This window comes from Macaca nemestrina, chromosome X (assembly GCF_043159975.1).
Source record: "Macaca nemestrina isolate mMacNem1 chromosome X, mMacNem.hap1, whole genome shotgun sequence".
Lineage (NCBI taxonomy): Eukaryota > Metazoa > Chordata > Mammalia > Primates > Cercopithecidae > Macaca > Macaca nemestrina.
Genome location: NC_092145.1, coordinates 4687889 through 4703885, shown reverse-complemented (window position 1 = coordinate 4703885; position 15997 = coordinate 4687889). Strand labels below are relative to the sequence as shown.

The following is a 15997-nucleotide window of genomic DNA, read 5'->3' as shown; positions in this document are numbered from 1 at the left end:
GCTTAGAGAATGTTAAATATCAACTGTGAATAGTATTTCATAGTAAATTATATTAGGATTAATCAAACCAGTTTAGCCTAAGAGAACAGCAGCAATAGCTAACCTTATTATATATTTTCTATATGCTGGGAACAGCACTGAACAACATTTTTAAAATTTTTTTTAATTATACTTTAAGTTCTAGGGTATGTGTGCACAAAGTACAGGTTTGTTACATATGTATACATGTGCCATGTTGGTGTGCTGTACTCATCAACTCGTCAGCACCCATCATGTGCTGCACCCATTAACTCGTCATTTACATCAGGTATAACTCCCAATGCCACCCCTCTCCCCTCCCCCCTCCCTACAATAGGCCCCGGTGTGTGATGTTCCCCTTCCTGTGTCCAAGTGAACTCATTGTTCAATTCCCACCTATGAGTGGGAACATGCAGTGTTTGGTTTTCTGTTCTTGCGATAGTTTGCTGAGAATGATGGTTTCCAGCTGCATCCATGTCCCTACAAAGGACACGAACTCATTCTTTTTTATGGCTGCATAGTATTCCACGGTGTATATGTGTCACATTTTCTTAATCCAGTCTGTCACTGATGGACATTTGGGTTGATTCCAAGTCTTTGCTATTGTGAATAGTGCTGCAATAAACATACATGTGCATGTGCCTTTATAGCAGCATGATTTATAATCCTTTGGGTATATCCCCAGTAATGAAATGGCTGGGTCATATGGTATTTCTAGTTCTAGATCCTTGAGGCATCTCCATACTGTTTTCCACAATGGTTGAACTAGTTTACAATCCCACCAACAGTGTAAAAGTGTTCCTATTTCTCCACATCCTCTCCAGCACCTGTTGTTTCCTGACTTTTTAATGATTGCCATTCTAACTGGTGTGAGATGATATCTCATTGTGGTTTTGATTTGCATTTCTCTGATGGCCAGCAGCACTGAACAATTAATATGGACCACTGTATTTAGTCTTCAGATTGAATTTTTTTTTTTTTTTTTTTTTTAAGATAGGGTCTTGCTCTGTCACCCAGACTGGAGTATAGTGGCACAATCACAGTTCATCACAACCTCTGCCTCCCAGGTTCAAGCGATTCTCCCACCTCAACCTCCAGAGTAGCTGGGACTACAGGCACATGCCACCACACCTGGCTAATTTTTTTTTTTTTTTTTTTTTTTTTTGTAGAGACGGGGGGTCACTATGTCGCCCAAGCTAGTCTTGAACTCCTGGGCTCAAGTGATCTACCCGCCTCGGCCTCCCAAAGTGCTGGGATTACAGGTGTGAGCCGTTGCATCCAGCCCAGACTGAATGTAGATGCCTGCATTCTCTACATTCTCTATAAGACTACCACCTATCTCACTGCCTATGTTAAAATCCTGGGTTTCATCCAGGACTCCTACCTCACCCACATAATTTGGTTTATAAATCCAGTGAATTCTGCCTCTTCAATAGATCTTTATCTTTTCTCTTAATCCTTATAGTCACTACCTTATTATGAAGCACCGTTATCTCTCAGATGGATTACTTTAAGTTTCTGAACCCCTCTCCCTGCCTTTATAATTCACATTCACCAAGCCAACAGAGTGTTCTTTCTAAACTGCAGATCTAAACATATCTCTCCTCCTAACCCAGAGAAGCATACTCTAAACCTCTAGCTTGATAGTACACTACTTTGACCCACTCTGTACATTAGGCTTATTGAACTGTCTGCCTATCTCTGATCCTGTCTGTATGTCCCTTAATATTTTTTATTTGTACAAATTTAAGGGGTACAAGTGCGATTTTGTTATATGGATATATTGCATAGTGGCAAAGTCTGGGCTTTTGCCCCTCAATTTTTAAGAGTTCTTCATATGTTAGATAGATGTGTCCTTTCTCTGTGTTATACGTTGTAAATATTTTCTACCAGTTTACCTCTCATGTTTTGATTTTGTTATGGTGCATTTGTTATGCACATTTAAAAAATGTAATCAAATTTAATAGACTTTTGTTGCCTCTGGATTTTGAGACATGGTTAGAGAGCCTTTCCCTACATCAAGGTTAAAAAGAAATTCATGCATGTTTTCTTCTAGTAATTGGCCTGGTTTTATTTTTTACATTTAGCTCTCTAATCCATTTGGAGTCTGTCTTTTTGTACTTGGTGTGAGATATGAATCTAACTTTGTCGTTTTCTTGTGAAACCATCTGGGCTTGTTGCTTTTTGTGTAAAGCATTCTCTTAATAACTTCCTGTATTACTTCTATAGAAACTGGTCTGTTTAAGCTTTCTAACATAAACGGGGCCAATTTTAGTAAGTTGAATTCCCTTATGAAATTATCTATTTCCTCTGGGTTTTCAAATTTGTTTGCATAGTCTTAGCTTAGTCTGTTTGGGTTATTATAGCAAAATGCCATAGATAGGTGGCTTATAAACAACAGAAATTTATTTCTTGCAGTTCTAGAGGCTGAGGAGTTCAAAATCAAGGTGCTGACCAATCTGAGCTTTGGTGAAGTCCCGCTTTCTCAAAAACAGCTGTCTTCTCACTGTAACCTCACATGGTGGAAGGGGTGAGGGCTCTCCCTGGAGTCTTAAATAAAGGCATTAATCCCATTTATCAGCGTCCCACCCCTATGACCTAATCATTTCCCAAAAGTCTGACTTCCTAATACCATCATCCTGGGGGTTAAGATTTCAACATACAAATTTTGGGCAGCATAAACCTTCAATCCATTGTGATTATCATATGATTAAAGAATTTCTTTTGTTTCAATGGCTATTTCTCCTTTGTCATTTCTTTATATATTTGTGATTTTTTCTCTATTTCTTTTTTTAGTAAAGTTATTTAGTAGTTTGTCTATATTGTTAACTTTTGAAAAAATAATTTTACTTTTAGGTCTACTGTTATTTTGTTCTCTTCATTAATTTCCAATTTTATCTACATTATTGCTTTCTTTGTGTTTTCATTCGGTTTACTTTTTAATTCTTTTTCTAATTTTATGAACTGGGAATTAAATTGAGTTAGTATTGCTCTTTCAGTTTTCAGGATAAAAGTGTTTAAACCAAAAAATTTCCCCTGATCACTGCTTTAAATACATCCCATAGATTCTGATATGTAGTACTTTTATTGTCATCATTTTTTAAAAATTATGTCATTTCAGTTTGTAGTTTCCATTGTAGTTTGGAGTTTTTTAATAGGAGATTTCTAAATTTTGAGGTGGAAGGACCTTTATGTTTTTATTTTTGTTAGTAAATTCTAGTTGTGAGTGCATTTTAATCAAAGATTGTTTACTATAATATTTATATTTTATGGACATAATTTTTGTGAACTAATAAGTGATTACTTTTATAAATGTGCCATGACCACTTGAGAATAATGTATATTGATTTGTCTTGTAATGAAAATGGTATATTAAAGTGTCCTATTTTTATGAATGTACGTGTCTTCTTGCATCTTCTGTAGTTTTTGCCTTAAAAAGGTAGTTGTTGTGTTATTTAATGTATAACTATGAATAAGTGATATCTGTTCATTATAGACTGTAACTTTTGCGTTAAAATTGTCCTTCTTTACCATATATAATGCTTTTGGAATTGAATTCTGCTCTGTGTGATATCAGGATCATTACACTTTCTTTCAAAAGGTTTGGTGAGCCTGGTAAATTTTTACCTATACTCTTTATTTTTAGTCTCTCTGAATTACTTTGTTGTAGCTCTGTATCTTGCATACAGCATACAGTTGTTTTTAAAGTAGCTTTATTGAGGTACAATTTATCTAACAAAATTCACCCTTTATAAGTGTACAAATCAATGATTTTCAGTAAGTTCATAGAGTTTTGCAAACATCAACCACAATGCAATTTTAGAACATTTCCACCACTCCAAAATGATTCCTCAAGGCAATCTGCAGTCACTCCCTGTTTGTGTTGCTATGAAGGAATACCCAAGCCTGGGTAATTTGTAAAGAAAAGAGGTTTACCTGGCTCACAGTTTTGCATGTTGTACAAAAATGATGGCACCAGCATCTGCTCAGCTTCTGGTAGGGCCTTAGGCTGCTTCTACTCATGGTGGAAGATGACAGGAAGCCAGTGTGTGCAGAGGTCACATGGTGAGGGTGGCAGAGAGGTGCCAGGTTCTTTTTAACAACCAGCCCTTGCAGGAACTAATAAACAAAGAACTCATTACCGTGAGGATGGTACCAAGACATTCATGATTGATGCGACCGCATGACCCAAACATCTCCCATGATCCCCACCTCTAACTGTGGGGACCAAGTTTCAGCATGGATTTGGAGGGTCCAATATCCAAACCATACACTCCCTATTCTCATCCCCAGATCTAGGCAAGCAATGATCTACTTTCTGTATCAAAGCATTCACCTTTTTTTTGGGAAACCTGATACATATAGAATCATGCAATATGTATTTATTTTGTATTTGGCTTCTTTCACTTAGGATAAAGTTTTTGAGGTTCATTCTTGTTGTAGCATGTATCGATTTCTGATTCATTTTACTGAATAGTGTTCTATTGTATGGATAGACTACATTTTGTTTATTCATTCATCAATTCATTATCGTTTGGATTGTTTCTACTTTTTGGTTATTATGAACAATGCTCTTATAAACTTTTGCTATATTTTTTTGTGCACATACATTTTCAATTCGGTTGAGTGTATATCCCTGAGTGGAATCACTAGGTGATAGGTTAACTCTTTGTTTAAAATTCTGATGAACTTTCCATGTTTAACGTTTTAAGAACATACCAAACTCTTTTCTAAAGTGTTTGCACCATTTTACACCTGGTGTGCAATGTATGTAGGTTCCATTTTCTTGGCATTCTTACTAATGCTTGTTATTAACTTTCTTTTTTATTATGGTCATCCTAAGAGTTGTGTAACAGTATCTCGTTGTGTTTTTAATTTGCATTTCCTTGAAGACCAATGAGGTTGAACATGTTTTCATGTTCTTATTTGCCATTGCTGTATTTTTGGTGAAGTGTCTATTCAAATTGTTTGTCTAAAATTGGGCTATCATTTTTATTCTTACTAACAGGTAAGAGTTCTTTAAATATTATAGATACAAGTCTTTTGCCAAGTACATGATTTGCAATCATGTCTCCAGTTCCATGGGTAGTCTTTTTACTTTGTTATTATGTATTAATCATGCTTTTTTATTTTGTGTATTTTTGAAGCTTTGGCATCTTGGGCTCTTGCTGACTGTGGCAGGACTGCTCCTCTCAGGGCTAGCCAATTCCTGGAGATAGTAAACCTGTGAATGTGCTTTCCAGATACAAACCAATCACTCCAGAGCTCCTGCCCTCAAACTTCTTTATCAGGCTTTTATACTCCAAGCCACTATTCCCCTGCCCTTGTCAACCCAGGGCCAAGTACCAGAAAAGGGACAGCCCCTATGCCTCAGATCTTGTTGAAATTATTGAATTATTCAAACCCGTTCCTTATAAGTGCACATGTTTTTCCCTTACTCCCTATGGCTCCTGACCAACTCTGTGCTTCCCCGTGTGGACCCACCATGTGGCATTCTATGCCTCCTATTTCTAGAGATCTGTGAGTATAAACTTATTCCTTCAAGATTGTCGTCTCTATTTTGGCATGTCTTACCATGCCAGATTAAAACAGATCCCAGGTACTGTTAAAACATGATGGTGTCTTTAAAACACAAAGGTTTTAAATTTTGATAAAATCTATTTACTTTTTTGTTTGTCACTTGTGTTTTTGGTATCATATCTAAGAAGGATTTGGCTTACCCCAAATCATAAATATTTACACTTGTGTTTTCTTCCAAGAGTTTTACAATTTTATCGATTACATTTTGTTCTATGATCCATTTTGAGTTGATTTTTGTGTATAATGTGAGGTAAGGGTCTGATTTCATTGTTTTGAATGTGGATATCCAACTGTTTCAGCCAAGTTTGTTGAAAAGATTTTTGTACTCTACTGAATTTTCTTGATACCTTTGTCAAACATCATTGTGTCTGTGCCCTATCTGTTCCTTTGATTTATATTTCAATCATTATGCCAATAACACAGTGTCTCGAATACTGAACACTATAGCTTTTTTTCCTACTTTGCTGACTGTTTCTAACAGTAATTGATGTTAGATTTTACCAAATGCTCTTTCTGTGTCTATGAGATGATCATATGAATTTTGTTTGTTTGTTAATATGGTGAATTGTATTGATATATTTTTGAATGTTAAACTCACCTTGAATTCCTGAGATAAGCCCCACTTGGTAATGATTTATTATTCTTATATTGTTGGAGTAGATTTGCTAAAACTTTTTCCAGAGTGTTTGCATCTATAGCTTTACTAAATTTCTGTTTACTTGTTCTATCAATTCTTGAGGGAAAGATATTTAAATTTTTTACTATAGTTGTGGATTACTTATTTTCTTGTGAAGCTCTATCTGTTTTGCGTTGTTTCAAAGCTTTGTTGTTAGGTGCATACATGTCTAGGATCTTTATGCTGTTTTGATAAATCTGCCCTTTATTACTATGAAATGAATTTCCTTATTCTTGGTGATGTTCTTTGCTCTGCAATCTATTTTGACTGATATTAATATAGCCACTTTAGCTTTCTTTTTGTTAGCATTATGGTATATTTATTCTACCCTTTTACTTTAAGCCTATTTGTGTCTTATATTTAAGGTGTGTGTAAACAGCATACAGTTAGGTCTTGATTTTTTTAATGCACTTTGGCAATCTCTGCCTCTTAATTGAGGTATTTAGAATATTTACTTTTAACGTGATTATTGATATATTTAGGCTTAAATATGTAATCTTGCTTGTTATTTATTCTATACTTACCCCATTTGCTCTTTGTTTCCATGTTCCACTTTTTCTATTCAGTTTGAATGAATCCAATACATTTAAAATTTTCATTTTATATTTGTTGGTATATTAGCTATAACTGTTGTTTTTTCAGGGTTTATAGTACTCATATTTAACTTATCAGATTCTACCTTCAAGTGCCATTATTCCTCTTCAAGTATAGTATAAAAAGCTGAAGATAGTAACTTCCATTTCTGCCCTGCCCTGTCCTTTGGGCTATTGTTGTCATACATTTTACTTGTTTAGATGTTTTAACACTGATATGGTTTGGCTGTGTCCCCACCCAAATCTCATCTTGAGTTGTAGCTCCCATAATTCCCACGTGTCATGGAAGGGACTCGATGGGAGGTAATTGAATCATGGAGGTGGGTCTTTCCCATGCTGTTCTCATGATAGTGAATAAGTCTCACGAGATCTGATGGTTTTATAAAGGGGAGTTTCCCCTACACAAGCCCTCTTGCCTGACACCATGTAAGACATGCCTTTGCTCTTCCTTCACCTTCTGTCATGATTGTGAGGCCTCCCCAGCCATGTGGAACTGTGAGCCCATTAAACTTGTTTTCTTTATAAATTATCCAGTCTCAAGTATGTCTTTATTAGCAGCGTGAGAACAGACTAATACAAATACCTTCACTGTATTGCTATTATTTTTGTTTTAAAAGTTGATTTAAAACATCTCTTAAAGGTATTTGCATAAGAAAAGAATCTCAGGTATTTAGCCATGTAGTTACTATTTTTGATGATCTTCATGTCTTTGTGTAAATCCATATTCCATCTGGCATTTTCTTTCTACAAGAAAGAGTTGCATTTGTTGTAATGTGCATCTGCTAGTGATGAATTCTTTCAATATTTATATGTCTGAAAAATGCTTTCTTTTGCCATCATGTTCGAAAATTTTTTTCCCTGGACATGCAATTCTAGGTTGACAGTTTTTTCTTTCTGCAATTTAAAGATGTCACTCCACTATCTTCTCACTTGCATTATACCTTATAAGAAATATTTTATCACCCTTATCTTTGTTCCTCTGAATATGATGTGTCTATTTTTCCAGCTGCTTTTAAAACTTTCTCTATGTCACTGGTCTTGAGCCATTTAATTATGATGTGTTATAATTAAATGCAGCCATAGTTTTCCTCATGCTTCTTGTGCTTGGACTTCACTGAGCTTCTTGAATCTATATTTATAATATTTATCAAATTTGGAAAAATTTTGGCCATTGTTTCATTTTTCTTTTGGAAATGGAGTCTCATTTTGTCAACCAGGCTGGAGTGTGGTGGTATGATTTTGGCTCACTGCAACCTCTGCCTCCCGGGTTCAAGCAATTCTCCTGCCTTAGCCTCCTAACTGAGATTACAGGTGTGCACCATCATGCCCGGCTAATTTTTGTATTTTTAGTAGAGGCGGGGTTTCCGTATGTTGGCCAAGCTGGTCTCGAACTCCTGACCTCAAGTGATCCTCCAGCCTCGGCCTCCCAAAGTTTTGGGATTACAGACGAGAGTCACCATATCTGGCCATCATTTCTTAAAATACTTTTTCGTTACTCCCTTCTCTTGTTTCCTGTGAGTACTCAAATTACACCTATATTAGGCTACTTGAAGTTATCCCACAGCTCTTTGTTGTTCTATTTATTAACTTTAATTATCTTTGTGCATAATTGTGGGTAGTTTCTTTGCTACATCCTCAACTTCATTTATCTTTTATTCTGCAATGTCAAATCTATTGTTAACCACATTCAGCTAATCATATTTTACATACTGTAGTTTCCATTATTAGAAGTTTGATTTGGCCCTTAAATTTATAAATGTATAAATTTAAGGTATTGAATATATGGAATACAGTCATAATAACTGTTTTATTGCTCTTGTCTGCTAATTTTAACATCTTTGTCAGTTCTGAGTTTGCTTTATTTATTTAGCTCACATCATGGCATATATATGTGTAAATATATATATATATTTACTTCTCTGCACACCTTGTGATCTTTGGTTTATGACAAGCCTTGCAAATTTAACCTTTTGGATGCTGGATATTTTTGCATTCCTATAAATCTTGAGCTTTGTTCTGGAATGCAATTGAGTTACTTGGAAACAATTTGCTACTTTTGGGTCTTATTTTGGAATTTGTTAAGTGGGACTTAAACTATGCTCAATCTAGACCTAATTATCCCTACTGAGACAAGACTTTTTTTGTGTGTACTCTACCTAATACCCCATGAATCTTCAGCATTTACAATAATGCTAGTGGTAACCAGTACACTTACTCGTCCTGTTTGAGTGCAAGGCTCTGTTGCTTCTTATCTTTTCTGATGGTTCTTTCTCCTTATTTATATTGACTGATTTTTCTTCTGGTAATGGTTTATTTTAATGAGGTGACACACATTATGGAAATTATGATGTTAAATGTCTGGATTTTATTGTCTTTATTTACAGACTGTTGTGTTTTTATTCAGCAAAATTTCCAAGATCTACTTGGGTTCTCCCTCCCTTTGTTGCAGTCTGGCAATTGCCTTGAAGCAAAAAACCTGGGTAAATATAAGGGCTCGCCTCATTAGTTCCCCTACTGTCTCGGATCACTGTCCTGCTTTGCTTCTTGTACAATGTCTGAAAGCAGTTGTTTCATTTATTTTGTCTAGTTTTACAGTTGTTTGTTGTGAGATAGCTACTCTTACATCAGTTATTTCCTATGGGTGAAACAGAAATACCCATAGCTAAAAAATTTGGACTGTATGATGGACATTATTAGTGGTATGTTTTTGTTTGTTTGTTTGTTTGTTTTGAGATGGAGTCTTGTACTGTCACCTGGGCTGGTGTGCAGTGGCACGAACTCAGCTCGCTGCAACCTCCACCTCCTGAGTTCAAGCAATTCTCCTGCCTCAGCCTCCCGAGTAGCTGGGACTACAGGCACATGCCACCATGCCTGGCTAATTTTTGTAGTTTTAGTAGAGAAGGGATTTCACTATATTGGCCAGGCTGGAGTGGTATGTTTTTGAATGTCTGCATTTTGTTATATTCTTTAATTGTATTAAATTTTATTTTAGCAGACAATTTACTGTGCATCAGCTTGATCCTTTTGAGGCTTATATTTTTGTTGGAGTGGGTCTAGAATAACTTTTACCCTTGAGATAGTTGTTCCCTACTCCTAAAGTGTGGTCTCTCTGGGATCTCTACTGGAATGTCCTGGATGTTCAATGATGTCTATACATTCTAATTGGTTGACACCTAAGTTTCTTACAGTCTTATGTGAGTTTTAGTAGTTGTCCAGTTGTTTCTTTCTCAGTAATATTTATTTCCTCAGTAGCTATTCTTTGCCTAACCTCCTGGAGGCTTGCTCTGTATATAAATGCTAACTATGGTAGGCAAAATTCTATGATGGGTCCCAAGGTTCCCCTACCCTTGTGTTCATGCCCTCTATGATCTTTTCCCCTTGAGTGTGGGTGGAACCTCTGGCTAGCTCCTAGTCAATAGAATATAACAAAGGTGAGAGATTTTTCAGGTGTAGTTAAGGTTGTAAATCAGTTGACTTTGGGTTAATCAAAAAAGGAAATTACAGTGGATGAGCCTCATTTAACTAGCTAAAAGCCTTTAAAAGAGGTACTGGGTCCTTTGTGAGGTAAGAAATCCCTCTTGCTGATTTGATGAAGTAAGCAGCCATGACGAGAAAGCCCACATGGGAAAAAACTGGGAACTGCAGGTGGCCCCTAAGACATGAAGATGACTGTCAGCTGGCAGTCAGCAAAAAAGCCGGTGCATTCAGTCATATAGTCACAAACGAAGACATAAATGAATTTTATGTCTACTTTCATATGTTCCATTTCCAGTAATCTTCACTTTTTCACAAATCAACTTTCTTTTTGTCTGAAAATAGAGGAGAAGGCTTGTGTCTTTCATGCAATGTTGAGTCTGCTTGCATTGTATGCTTTTTCCTTGATTATAGGTCACATGTCTTTCTACTTCTTCTTATGTCTACTGTATAAGAGAACCATATAATTGTCCTATTTCCTCTCAGTCTGATAGAGTGAAGTGTTGATCACCTTAGTGCTTGGGACTCAGCTGAAGTTTTAATAAAACTTAACCAAACTCTGGTGCATCCCTCTTACTTGGGGATGGTCCTCCTATGCTTTTTTGGGGGTTGGGGGGCACAGAAAATCTTTATTGCCAAAGGAACAGGAAGCAAGTGCACTCCTCCCACCTCACCAACAGCTTGAAGAGTCTAAAAAATTAGACTGGGTGCAGTGGCTCACGCCTGTAATCCCAGCACTTTGGGAGGCCGAGGCTGGCGGATGACAAGGTCAGGAGATCGAGACCATCCTATCTGACACGGTGAAACCCCGTCTCTACTAAAAAATACAAAAAATTAGCCGGGCATGGTGGCAGGCGCCTGTAGTCGCAGCTACTCGGGAGGCTGAGGCAGGAGAATGGCGTGAACCCGGGAGGCGGAGCTTTCAGTGAGCCAGGATCGTGCCACTACACTCCAGCCTGGGTGACAGAGCGAGACTCCATCTCAAACAAACAAGCAAACAAACAAAAAACGTGGACATCGCATAATAAAGTGTTAGGAACTCAGGGAGAAATGGTCCCTTGGACTATATTGGCCCTAATACTGAGGTAACCAATTGACTTTGTTCAGTGAAAATACCTCTAACGAAATGAAAAAAAATCAACTAGTTATAATATCCAATTCATATATACAATTCAAATAAAAAATATATTATTTGCTTTAATGTATTACAAGTTTAATACATTAGTGTTTACAAAATAAAAACTATATTCTACTGAAATTTCTCTTGTGCTTCCACCTCATCACTAAGCTTGAACAACCGGAAGCATATGATACTTAAGGAAAGGTATTATGAATTTAAAGATGCAATTTGTGGGTCCACAAGGAATGGATAAATATTGGAAGTTGGAAGATTACCGCATGTTTTAAAATTATGGCTTATTAAAATTTACAAACTTGACCCTAAGACACACACACACACACACACACAAATAAATGTTTCAAAATAGATTCTAATACAGGAAACGTTTCATGAAACCACTGAGATACTAACCGGTGCTATGGCTAACATTAAAAACTGAACAGTCTATTGAAATCATACTCATAGTATTTCTACATGCAGTGAACAATACAACCACAATAATCAACCTCAAGCTAGCAACAAAGTTGCAAGGTCCATAAGAAGCTTCTTCAGTGAGCAAAACACTATGGTACAATTAAAACATTTAGGAAGGGAAAAAAGCCATTTAACAGTATAAAAGTTGTTTACTGGTGTTTCCTACTGTAAAGTTCTTCCACAAATTAAAATGAAGAAGCAGTTTATATATGTGACAGTGATCTGAGATTACAGTGCAGACATTTCATCTAACATTTGACTGACAAATTTTAGTGTAACAGATTATGACTTACACAGATTATATTTTGTACACAGTTATGATCTAGAGCAGAACTAAAAAAACATACACACTCTAAGTCAATATACACTCTTCTCAACAATATGTGGGTTTAGATGAATCTGTAGGAAGTAGGTGAAGCTGTCAGGTTTGTTTTGTTTTGGTTTTTTTTTTTTTGAGACAGAGTTTCCCTCTTGTTGCCCAGGCTGGAGTGCAATGGCGCAATCTCGGCTCACCGCAACCTCTGCCTCCCGGGTTCAAGCAATTCTCCTGCCTCAGCCTCCCAAGTAGCTGGGACCACAGGCGTGTGCCACCACGCCTGGCTAACTTTGTGTTTTTAGTAGAGACGGGGTCTCCCCATGTTGGTCAGGCTGGTCTTGAACTCACGACCTCAGGCGATCCACCTGCCTCAGCCTCCCAAAGTGCTGGAATTACAGGAGTGAGCCACCGCACCCGGCCATCTTCTCTTAAACCAACAGAAAAAAACGTATGTTGGCAGATGTATTTGATTTTTTACCATTATGAATTCCAGTGTGAAATTCTCATAAGTATGCGAGTACATTATAAACCTCTAAGCACACTCTCATATGTATGCACAAAGTCCATTAATTAAATTGGGGGAATTAAAAACGTACTGTCAAGTTAAAATGAATTTTAAGAAAAAACTGCATTCACAAATCTCAAAGGTGTAGAAAAATGAAATCATAAAATAAATAATGAATATAGGTGTCAACTAAACTTCCATAGAAATATGCCTACAAATGTGGATGCAGTGATTGTCCACACTTGTGATGGCTGGGTGGGGAGACATTCCCTAGTGAAAGCATCTAGTCTCTCTGTCTTCTCTACATAGAGAAGACTTACTGGATATAAACAGTACTTAATCTGTTATAGCCTTTGTTAACAGTCACCATCTTTATAACATGTAGGGTTAACTTACTATGTCTTAATCTATTTAACACATTCTGAAATATCAATGCTTAAGTCAAAGCTTTTACACATGGGTACACTTAGTTCAATTTATCTGTCTATGTAGTAGCTTTCTTTGATACATTTTAAGTAGCTGTTAATACAATCTAGGTCAACTAGTTTAAGAGAGATATTTTCTACTCTATTGCTCATCTTTTTAACTTTCCTCCACTCAAGTATTTATTGTGTAAACGTGCATTGATAACCAGATATTATATGAGTGAATGCTACACATTTCTTGTTAAACAAAAATTTTTGCTTTCTATTTTTCCATAATCATTGCAATCTTGCCAACAAGTACATCACTTAAGCTTTCTTTTTCACAACTGCGGGCAAAGATTCTAAACTCTGACATATATTTACATTAAACACACAAAGTAGACAACAAAATTTCAAGTAAAATAAACTGTATCCACATCTATTGAACCAAACAAGACTGAACATCTAGATTTCACTTCTATAAATTACACAAATACATTGCACATTCTTAAATAATGAATGCTTACAATATTGATTTGTAAGCCTTTCCATGTAGAATGACTCAACACAGGAATGTGAATGAATCAACGTTATTGTTATAGATTGCAACACTCTTTTGATTTTCTCTTTTGTGGCTGTTGTTTTATCTTCCTGGTGTCTGCAGGCTACTGTACCAGTCCTTTTGCTTTGACTATGAAATCTGTTTGAGCTGAATGAGGCAACACTGGTTATTAAGGCTTATTTCTGTGATGGAGTATTATCCTTAAATCTGATTCCATTTCCAGAGAACGGTATCTTGAATCTTCAGGGTCTGTTTTGATGACTTTCTTTTCTAAGGTAAAAGCTGAGTGTGGGTAGTCTTTTAAAATCCCAAGGCTCTCTGATGAGTGGGACTTTGCCTCACTGGGATAAAGTCTGCTCAGCTCCCCATCCACCACAATATGATGGGGTTGTCTGTTCTGTGAATTAGGCATTTGGAGATTCAAAGGTCTTTCTCCTTGTCCATCTGAGTTATCGGAAGTCAAGTCATTAGGACTGTACTTTTCTGAGCTCTGCCTGTAAAGCCCTGCAGACAGCCTCCTCTTGGCATGCTGCAATCTCTCACAGCCAGCTTGGTTGCAAAGGAACTCCATCTGCTTTGCCATCACCTTTTCAGGCTGCTGTGAACTAAGAGCTGTGAGTTCTTCACTCTTAGCTCTAGCCTGCTGGAAGAGCGTTTGCACAGAATCCTGGAAATCTGGAAACTCATCCTCCACTTTAATCCTCTACAAGGATAATTCATCTCTTTCTCCACATTTTGACTTGGTGGTTCTGTAAGTATATTTATAGGTGACTTCTTGAGAAATCTGCCTAGCCAAGGTAAAAAGCTCATCTCTTCTTGTCAGCAGAGCATTATCCTTCACACAGAGTTGAGCAGCCGTTTCATTAACAGTGAGCTCATGAAGCATGAGATGTTTTCCATCCTTCCTCTTTGAGTCAAATCTGCCATATACTCACTGTATTTCCAAATTTCCTCCTCTTTGTGTGGATCATTATCGTTCATCTCAAAGATGTGACCAATCATTTTGGCCAACTTCTGTTGTTTTTTAGCGGCTCTTCCACTTTGTTCAAGTCACTCTTCAGCAGTGTGGGGACCATCCGCTCCACACACTCGGCCACTGAGAGCACAGCAGCAGCATCCAGTGCCTCGCTGCTCTCCTTTGGGGACATGTGGGAGCCCAGGTCTGCTGGGGAGAGGCTGTGCTCGCTCTTGGTGGCATGGTGGCCTTGCCAGAGTCTGGATTTACCAGCATCCTGCAGTGCTAGGCTCCCGACCACATCTGACTTCCCCTGTCCCAAGCTCTGCACACAGGTGGTGGCAAAATTGGGGAAACTGGGTGGTAAAGACATTGGGTGGTAAAATTGGGGATTTTAAATTGAGGTTCCCAGGCATTGCTAAACTCCTTTCATAACTACTGCAGGATATTCCCAGCCATGTCAGTGATCCCTCTGGCAGTTTATGATGGGTATGCTACTGACAGGAAGGGAAGTCAGCAAGTGATTGAAAAGTCCAGGGTTTGTGACCCAGTCTCTCAAAGCCTTCTGTAGCCTTCTAACATGGAAGGGCTTGCTAACCATGCCCACGAGTGCCATGATTTCCAAAAACTCCACTTTTCCTGCTTCACAGAGTTGCTGGACATCATCATCACCTTGTTGGATAAAGGCATCAAAATAAGAAAGCAGATTGGCTTTTTGTAATATTCTATACAGCTGCAACTTCCCCAGGGTCCTGGGTAAGGCCACGGCCATTACTGTGGATGGGTTTAACTCAGCTAGCAACTGCCGCGGTCTTAGGCTCTCTCCTTGAGGACTGCTGGGCCCCAACTCCGAAGCAAGGGCCCCCGGCTCTCCCTCCTCCAGCGGCTGCGGAGGCGGAGGCCGGGACGCTCCCGATCACATCGAGGAGGGAAGGGAAGTTGGTGGGTGCTCTCTCCCTGCTGCCCCCCAGCTCGGTCCCGCAGCTTCTTCTCTCCCGCCCGACTGCGCTCGCTTGGCTTGGCCGCCGTGGCGGCAGCGCCTCTCCCCACTTCTGTGCTTTTAATTGAGAGCCATGTAGGTCTCTGTTTCGTCAGCCCTAAATGACCTAGGAATGGTAATGTCAAAAGGGTGAAGTAGTCATGTAAACCCTCCCACAGATGACAATAATAGAAACTGGATGATACACCCAAAGACAATTATTTAAAGACACCGAAATGTCTCTAAGAGCATCCAGAATACAGATAATAATTTACTCTAAAACTTCCAGCTGTAAGATTGTGATTTTGTTGCTTTATAGTAAAAGGATGACCTGCAAACCC

At 37.9% G+C, this 15997-nt stretch overlaps 1 pseudogene; it reads right to left on the bottom strand.

Annotated features, from left to right (window-relative positions):
• Positions 1–13891: 13891 nt before the first annotated feature.
• LOC105495907 (NGFI-A-binding protein 1 pseudogene) lies at positions 13892–15449 on the bottom strand (annotated as a pseudogene).
• Between the last annotated feature and the right edge of the window lie 548 nt (positions 15450–15997).